Here is a 9,146-nt window from a genome sequence, read left to right as displayed (position 1 = left end):
CATCTGTGCCACATGCTCTGTCAAAAGAAAGCAGAACCCCCAACGTGAGAGGAAGATGGGTGTGCTTCATCTGCAGACAGGAGACCTGATTTGAGAAAGATGCTACTTCCACGGTGCCCGTCCTGTGCTCTTGTGGTGTGCACAATCAAGCAGCCCACTGTGGCTTTTCTAAGCTGCAGTTGCGACTCAAATATTCAAAATGGCACCCACAGAAGTTGCACCCATGGGAGGTGCCATTTTGAATATTCGAGGCATGGCTGCAGCTTGCCATGTCGTCTGAATCCAGCAAGGGTGGGTAGTTGGCATGGTCAAATTGAAGAAACAAATCTTGTTAAAACAAACCTGGTAGCAACCTACCCTTGCCAGGCCGAGACAAGAAAGCAGGCTTGAATATGCTAGGTGCCCAGCAACATATTCTGAAGTGTGCCTAGCCTAGCAAAAAAGGAAAGGGTACCCTGGAGGTTTTGCAGAGCATCCTCTAGAGCTGGGGGTGGAAGCAGCATTGTAAATAAACCACAGGGAGTGCAGTGATTGTGTAAGCAAGGCCCCAGTCACCTCTTGTGAGGTTGCATTTGTATCTGCAAATACTTCCAGAAATGTAAGCGAGACGAGTACACAAGACACCATCCTATCCCTGCATGCAGCATTTTTACAGGTCGATGCACACCATGGTTGCATGCAGTAGTTGCTAGGACTGGACCTTGGGATCATAGTCCAGGTCCCACAGGAGCACCCAGAGAGTGGCAGCTGATGAGGAATCAGACGCAAACATCATTTGTAACTGTGGCTGTTATTATATTACATTTCTATACCACCTATAGCCAAAGCCCTCTGGGTGATTCACAACATTAAAGACTCCCATCCAGATTTCAACCTGACCTTGCTTAGCTTCCAAAACTAGGCAAGATGAAGCACTTAAGGCTATACAGAAGTTTCTGTGTCTGGATATGATGGTGCCATGATTTAAGTGAATTTAAACAGCAAAACAGCAAATGTTCAGAGGTTGCTTTAGATGGCAAATGGTTTTGATGCTCCAGCTTTAGCACCACATAGAAGCAGCTTTAAAGCATGACATGGTGGCTGCAGGGAAGAAAACTTCCTCCTGCAAGTAGTGCACATGGTCATCTGAAAGGGTCCTCCATAAGACCATGAAGTCTAGGCTGTAAAGTTAACTCATTGCATCACTGGTCACACAAATTCTCTCTCCCTCTCTCTCTCACAAACACAAAAGCACTGAACCAAGTGATTCCCAGGGAAGTCAATAACAACACCAACAATAAAACGATGCAAGCTGGAATTTAAAAAATGAGAGCCAGTCTGGTGTGGTGGTTGATAGTGCTGGGCTGGGACTCAGGCAATCTGGGTTCTAGTCTCCACTCAGCCATGCAGCCAACTGGGTGACTTGGGGCCAGTCACAGACTCTCAGCCCAACCTACCTCACAGGGTTGTTGTTGGGAAGATAAGACTGAGAGGAAGAGGAGAATTATGTAAGCTGCCTTGAGTTCCTTGAAAGGAAAAAGGTGGGATATAAATATAATATAAATAGAAGCAGATGATAGAAAAATAGCTATCAGCAATTACAAGTGCCACAGCTTGAAAGGCCTATCAAGATGGCCAGTGGTAGCCAGGTGAGCCACTGAAAAGTCCCTCTTTCTGGTTGCCACTAGTCTCAGACAGGTGGAAAGACAGCCTCACACCCAGAGGAAAGTCTCACTTGTCAAACTCAAAAAATAAGCCAGTTAATGTGCACATCCATTCTCTACATACATTTGCCCACCAGAGTAACAGGCATTCTGCTAGACCCATATATGAAGGGTCTTCAAAAAGTTTCTGCACTTTTATATTTTATAAATATATGTTATATGTTTTTTGCTGATGGCTTTAAAAAGTTGGTATGACGTTGGGAAAGATGCATCACAAAGGAAGGTGACTATGCAGAAAAGTGATGTAATTTGTTTTTGAATTCTTAATAAATAGAGTTTTAAAAAGTGAGGAAACTTTTTGAAGAACCCTCGAATTGCCTGAGTTTAGGGGTTGGGTCATACTTCCACCTTCAGCTGTAAGAATGCATCAGAACATGGGATGAATATATTTGTCTACCAGCCTCACTGCAAATGCAACAATGTGTATTGAGGTGTGGGACCCCAGTGGGTTGCCTCTGGTCACTAATGTACCTGTAGACATTTTTCACGCATCCTCTGGACTCCCTGGCATTGTCGTCATCGTAGTCGTGGTCATCATCATGGTTTTAAAGGTTTTTCTTTAGCTGAAGACTGGTGGGGAAGGTTGTAAAACTACCTGCTGACCTCAAGCACCATCCAAGTGGACTCCCAAGGCATTCTTAAAAACTAGAAATGGGGCATGGCTAGAGCCCAGCACTACATTTTGATGCATGCCCAGCAAAAAAAGCAGGGGGGGAGGGAGGGAGGGGAGGGGTAAGCCAAAGGTCTAGAGCAGCAATGGAGAACAAGACCGAATGCCCAAACTGCAATCTAAAACCCACTTATTTTATCGCAAAGTGCCAACACTGCAATAAAACCTGAATACTGAGGTTTTAGTTTAGAAAAAGCAACTCACAGCCAGTCCAAGCAAATATATATAAATCCTTGGCAGCACACTGACTGGCCATGCGAATGCTTGGATGAGTCGTGGCTCATGACGTCATCACCTGGCGCCGCTACTCCTTCCCAAGCATCCGCATGGCCCCTGTGTGCACTGCTCTCCGATGCTCGGCTGCTGGGGCGACTTGGCTCACGTGCCAACCGAGAGGGCTCTGCGTGCCCGCTGCGGCACACATGCCATAGGTTCACCACCACTGGTCTAGGGCATATCCACTAGAGTTGAGGGTGCAAAGGGCATCTTAGAAGGCTTGAGAGGATGACAGAGAGAGAGTATTTTGCTTGTACCAGGTGTGTGTGTTTTGCTTGTGTATGAGTTTACTTGCTTTCTTCTGTATTTTGCCTGTTGTGTGCCTGTTTCTCTGAGCCTCACCAGTTTGCTCTCTGTGAAAAGAGTATCTGATCTGCATTAATTGGACATCTTGCCTGGTCCTGATCTTCACCATCTTCCCTTTTGCAAAAACAGCTGCTGGAACAGAAAACTGGATTCAAAAGAAAGTTTTGTCTTATAGAGGTCAGGCCACACCTCTGCCTTATCCTTAGGTTCTTGGGCATGTTACTTTTCTCATAGCCTCACCAGTTTGCCATCTGGGTAATGGGTGTTTTGTTCCTGGTAACAGCCACTATGGCAGCCATTTTGAGAATGGGCAGTGTGCACCCATGGCATCTCTTTTGTGGCAGCATCCACACCGTGCAAAATTTAAGCATGACAAAACATTGGGGATCACTTCAGTCAAACTCACATGGCAGTAATAGAGACCTGGGGCTCTGTCCTTACAATCACTCAAGGCCTTTCATCTGTGAGCAAATCTAAAGAAGTCAGGTGCACATGCTCCATGTGACTTTTGGTGTGCCTTTACTAACCATCCTAAATCCAGGTCATCAGTGTTGCTCTAAAGTTCAGCACAATGCAGGCAAAGTCCTGGCCTGGAGCAGGCTGAAGCAGCTCAGAGTCACAACATGTACTTTCCGCACTAATATGCTTTCGTGTAAGAGATTCTGATTCCAGAAAAGGGCTTCCTCCAGTATCAGAGGCAGTTTGCTCATGCACACCAGTTGCTGGGGAACTTGGTTGGGAAGCTGCTGTCGCGTCTTGTTCTGCTTATACATTTCCAGTGGCAGCTGCTTGGCCACTGAGTGTAGCATCCACCCAGCATCAGTTGCTGAACAGATTGCAGGATTCGACAGCAGCAGCCTTCTGGTGAAATTAAGCAGTGGATAAGCAAAGTGAGGAGATCAGCAGTCAAGTGAAGAGGAGGCATCAAAATAAACCAGATGCAGCTGTTTATTTGATTCATAATCATTTGATTCTGCAGCCTTTGTGATCTCATTATTTCACATGGCTTTTCAATTCAAGTCCAATTCAAAGGCATGTTCATAGTTATAAACGCATTTTCTCTGTATATATTGAGGATATTTGTGCCCATGTTACTTTGAAAGTTGTGGTCTTTTCCTCACCCAACAATAAGAATGGATTACTTTTCTTAAAATCGACACAGTCACGTTCCGAACAAAATCCATTCTTTTGCCATTAGCATTGCACAGAAAAGCAGGGCATATGTAACCCAGTCCCTGGAGGGAACCCATTCATATGACACACTGAGTGAAAAGCTGAGCCATCAACATTATTCATGTGTAGCTGAGATCCTAATGTGGAAGGAACTAGAAAGGGCTCTGGCTGCACTGAATGACAAAACAAACAGAGGGACAAACGAACAGAACCAAGTCCGCACTGCTTCGCTAAGAACCTTTTGGGGAAGATTATGAGACTCAGATCACCAGCCTCATCAGACCAGCTACAGATGCTGAGACTGACTGTGTGGATCCATTCATTCACGGTTCAGGCACAGGTTTTGGCACAGAAACAGCACCGATCACCCTGAATGATGGCCTCTGTCAGGAGAGAGCCAAGGGGAGCATGACCCTGGATCTCTCAGCAACTTTCAGTTTGGTCACTCATGGGACATTTCTGGGGTGGCTCTCTGGGTTGGGAGTGGGAGCGACTGCATTGGAGGGTCAGCAGCAGAACGCAGTGTTTGCGGAATAGTGCTCAGCCCTTTGTATTTTCCAGTCTGGTTGATCTTGTCCCCCAAGCTCTCTAACATCGATATGGAACAGCTGAGTGGGGTCATCTGGAGTTTTAGACTGCAGTGCCACTGATACACTGTTGACACACATGCGTCTTTTACCTTTTCATCCTCAGCAGGTAAAGCTGTGGATATGCTAAGCTTGTTCCTGGCTGCAACAATGGACAGGATGTGCGCTCACAGGATGAAGCTCAATCCAGACAAGACTGTTTGTGAGTAGCATCTACTGTTTGTGGGTAGATGGAGGGTGCTTAACTTGTTCTGGATTGGGATGCACTCCCTCAAAGCAGCACTTTCATAGTTTGATGGGGAATTTAATCAGCCCTAAATAGTACATTGGAGCGTTATGTCAGACAGGCCTTAAGTCTTATGTCAGACTGTAGTCATTAAATCTGTTTTTAGATCTGGTTATATTTTATTACATAATTTTATGATGTTGTATGCTCATTTTCATTTTTATATTATATTCTCTTTGTATTTTGTGTGGTGTTGTAACTCACCCAGAGAAGTTTGGCTTTTAAGGGGTACAGAAATAAAATCAATCAATACCATAAGCCCAGAGCACACGCTGACTGTTTGCAGCCAACCAACCAAGATGTGGTCACTCTCTGGGCTCTTCTTTCCATGGGAGGAAATGAAAAGTGCTATTAGCCATGCTCAGAAGTAAGCCAACATCCTCTCCACCCAGCAAAGCCTCTTGTGAACAAGCCATTGCATCTGCCACACCAGGCAGTGGTAGAACAACATGCTACTTCTTACAGCATTTACATCTTTATTTCTATACTACCCAATAGCTGACACTGTCGGAACATGTTATACCGCTGCTGCTACAGAAGGAACCTTGTGTCCTCATTCGCTGCCCTGCCACCCTTTTTGCAGTTGGTCTGCTGGGGGCTGGCAAAGGAAACTCCCCTCTCCTCTCTCAGATCATGGAAGAGAAATAATTTTCCAAAGATAATTTTCTGTATGAACATAGGAAAGCATTCACAAACTTGTGTTGCTAGTTTTTCCTGGGGTCTTGCCTATTTAATCAACCATAGCTATATCATTCCCCTGTAAATGTCCTTGTCAACTTTGTCTTCCATTTCCTTGCTTTTCTTACTAGGGACTGATTTTTTTAAAGACTACTTCACATTACACTGAAGTAAATCACCCACCCATAAAGCTCCTTCTCTCCTACAGCTGCCAGCCATTTGCCACTCCTTCCAGCTTTTCATGTTTGTGGCAACCCTCCACTGCTCCCCCTTGCTAGCACTTGGATGTACATGAGGGTTTACAGAACTCAGAGTGAGATCACAGAAGACATGCAAACTTCATGGCAGGAGAGTACCATGGAGGGGAAATTGCACAAAATTTCCTGCACTGGAAATTCACTTCTGCATCCTTGAGCAAGCCTGAAAATTAATAAACAAATAAGCAAGCGAACAATACTTGGGTTGCTCTTTCCTGTATCTTGTAAGATTCCTGCAAAGCACAGAACAAACAAAAACCCAATCCATCCTGAGGTTGAGGAGAAATGAGGGAGAATGGCAGTAGCCGTACAGGATTATAGAAAGAGGCAGGAATCTCGCTGCACTTGCTGAGTGGACCTCTAACCAAACATTGCCCTGCTGGATTTGGACATCACATTAAGCCACCCCAAGCAACCTCAATTCAAGCCATGGGATCCCAAGGTGGTTTGTTTGCACCAAAGTACCTACCATGGGAGAACTGCCATGGACATCATGCAAAGCCACCCATGATCACAACTCCATGTAACTTAGCGTGGCATGCAAACCCAGTCAACAGCTATGGGCTTGTCTATAGGTTTGTTGATGCCTGGGGCTGAGCCCTGGTAGCCTCCCTTTCTATAGCTTCCCTTCCTATATAACAGCGGCTCTTCTGCTCCGGCAAACGCACACACAACATCCAGCACTCCCTCTGCAGACTGATGAAGGAATCTCTTCCCCATGATGGTTCATGCAGCAATGCATTTCTTAACCACTGAAGCACCACTGGACTTTTTGATATTTCACATGAAATGCCATCTTAAAGCATTTAGGGAGATATCATATAATCTACTTTAATAGATAAGTGGAACATTAGAAAAATATAGAGGAAACTAGTTTTTCCGATTCCCCCCTGACTTTTTTGTCCTTGCCCTAAAAAAATATCGAACAGCTTTGGATTATGCAATATTTTATTTTAGACTTTAAAACAAAGTCCTTATATAGTGTTGCCAAAACTTTACTCTCCCATCCCAAAATTATTTTTAAAAACTGTATAATAACAAGATTTTTATAGAAAAAACTAGATAGGTAAAATGTAATGAAGCCATGTGAAAACATATTTTATAAAGCTGTTTGTAAGATTCTCAGGACAGCTATTTCAACCATTCTTTGGAAAGTTATGATCCAATGTATCTTTTACTGATAGAAGACTTGGGATGATCTGAATCATAGATTCATGTCCCATAAGTTTTCCAGCATATGTGTAGAGTAATTATCTCACAATATGAAAGAAAATGTACATTCTGGACAGTTTAGGTTTTGTTCAGTGGAGTCCTGTATTTCTGAACTTGATCCAGCTAAATGCTGTAGCAGTCAATTAATGTAGTTCTAATCTAAAAGCCACATCTGATTTTTTTTAAAAAAAACCCTGTGTGTTCTCCTGCCACTGTCCTCAGATGTGACAAAAGAGCAGGTAGGTTTTCCCATCTACGTTTCTTTGAGAACAAAAACAAAACAAAATAAAATAAACAAAATAAAATGGGAGGTTTGCATCTCTAGAACTGACTGACACAACTTTTTATAAAGTTCTTAATCGGACCTCATTACTAGGGCATATAGCAGGTAGAAAGACTTTTAACAGTTGCCACTAGAATAACATCTCCCTATAAAAAGCAAATGTACTCACCTGTTCTTATGGTGTAGCCATGGGACTGATACTACTATAGAGACAACTTGCAGAATCAACAAAAGATAAGGTGTTCATTAATGGAAATGGTTTGCAAAAGTGCATAATATGTCACTCTTTGAATTATATATTGAGATTAATTTAATGTTCTTAAATTAATATGGTTGCTTACCAATCCAAAGTCTAGTCTCTCCTAGACAAATAAAATCTAAGTGGGTTTTCAGTGGGTTTCTAAGTGGGTGGGTTATCAGACATTCCTAAACTCCAACCCACAAACAGGAACACATTGAAGAACTTTCATAAACGTTCTTACGAACAGGGAGAGATGCTCCATACAGGTATTCATTTGCCTTCAATTCTTCCTGCTTCTTCTGGTATGTAGCATGATTTGAACATTACACAGACTACCTACTGAAGTTCACCCTGGTCAGATATAACCTAGGAACTTTAAAATATGTGGTTTGTCCATAAAATTATCATGTTTGGAATATTAAAATTTAAAAGCAAAGCTTATTCAGTCAATTGTGGATAATTGGATTGTGTGTAAAGTGATTGTAGATTTGTAAACGGTGCTGCAGCAGTGTTACAGGGACCTACTGGAAAGCACCTGTGCCATCACCACTACCAGTGAGTGGTTTCCCATAGCCATCTGTGGCGGTGTTCAATAATCAATGAGACTCGGCACCAGTCACGCCTACAGTCAGTTGTTGTTGCTAGTCACAAAGTCGTGTCCGACCCATCGCGACCCCATGGTCAGAAAAACAGGCAAAAGAAGACTTTCATCAGTTGTGGCATTCATTTTTCTTCCACTAGATGTCACCAAAACCACATATTTTCAGAGTCCATGGCACTACTTGTATTTGGCCACATGCCTCAGTGAATTTTCACTTCAAAGCATTCGCTACCACTTTTGCCATTAGCATAGCACTTTTTAATGGGCAAAACACTTCAACACCTTACTCAAGTTCATATTGTTTCCATGTTGCAAAATAAGAACTGAGGTTGAGATACACACCCAAAGCCACCGAGTTATTCCATAGTAGCGCCCTCAGCAATGCTCCCCACTGCAAGATGGCTGTTGGGGTCTTCTCCAACACACAACTTGTCCTTCTGTCTAAAAGAGGTTCCAAACCCCAGGAGTATTAATAAATTTTGACTCTTCAGGTCATAGTTTTGCACTTCTAGTTCTATCAGAAGCTATTCCTAAATCCCCCTCCCTCCCTCCATTCAATCTCTGATACTAGAGTTCTTTAGTCACCAGGTACACTTCTGAAAAGAAGCAGAGGGAAATGAATATTATATTGCTCACTGATTTCTCCCAGTTGCTCCTGGGCTGATTTTCTTTATCAGTACTGCTCTTACTGTACAATCCTACACACACACACACACACACACACACACACACACACACGCGAGGGAGGGAGGGAGGGAGGGAGGGAGGGGGAGAGAGAGAGAGAGAGAGAGAGAGAGAGAGAGAGAGAGAGAGAGAGAGAGAGAGAGAGAGAGATTCACTCTGGGTATGAAAGCTGGACAGTGAAGAAAACTG

Source organism: Varanus komodoensis, unplaced genomic scaffold, assembly GCF_004798865.1.
Source record: "Varanus komodoensis strain SLA01 unplaced genomic scaffold, ASM479886v1 scaffold1, whole genome shotgun sequence".
NCBI classification, from domain to species: Eukaryota; Metazoa; Chordata; class Lepidosauria; order Squamata; family Varanidae; genus Varanus; species Varanus komodoensis.
Note: the sequence above shows the minus strand (reverse complement) of the source record.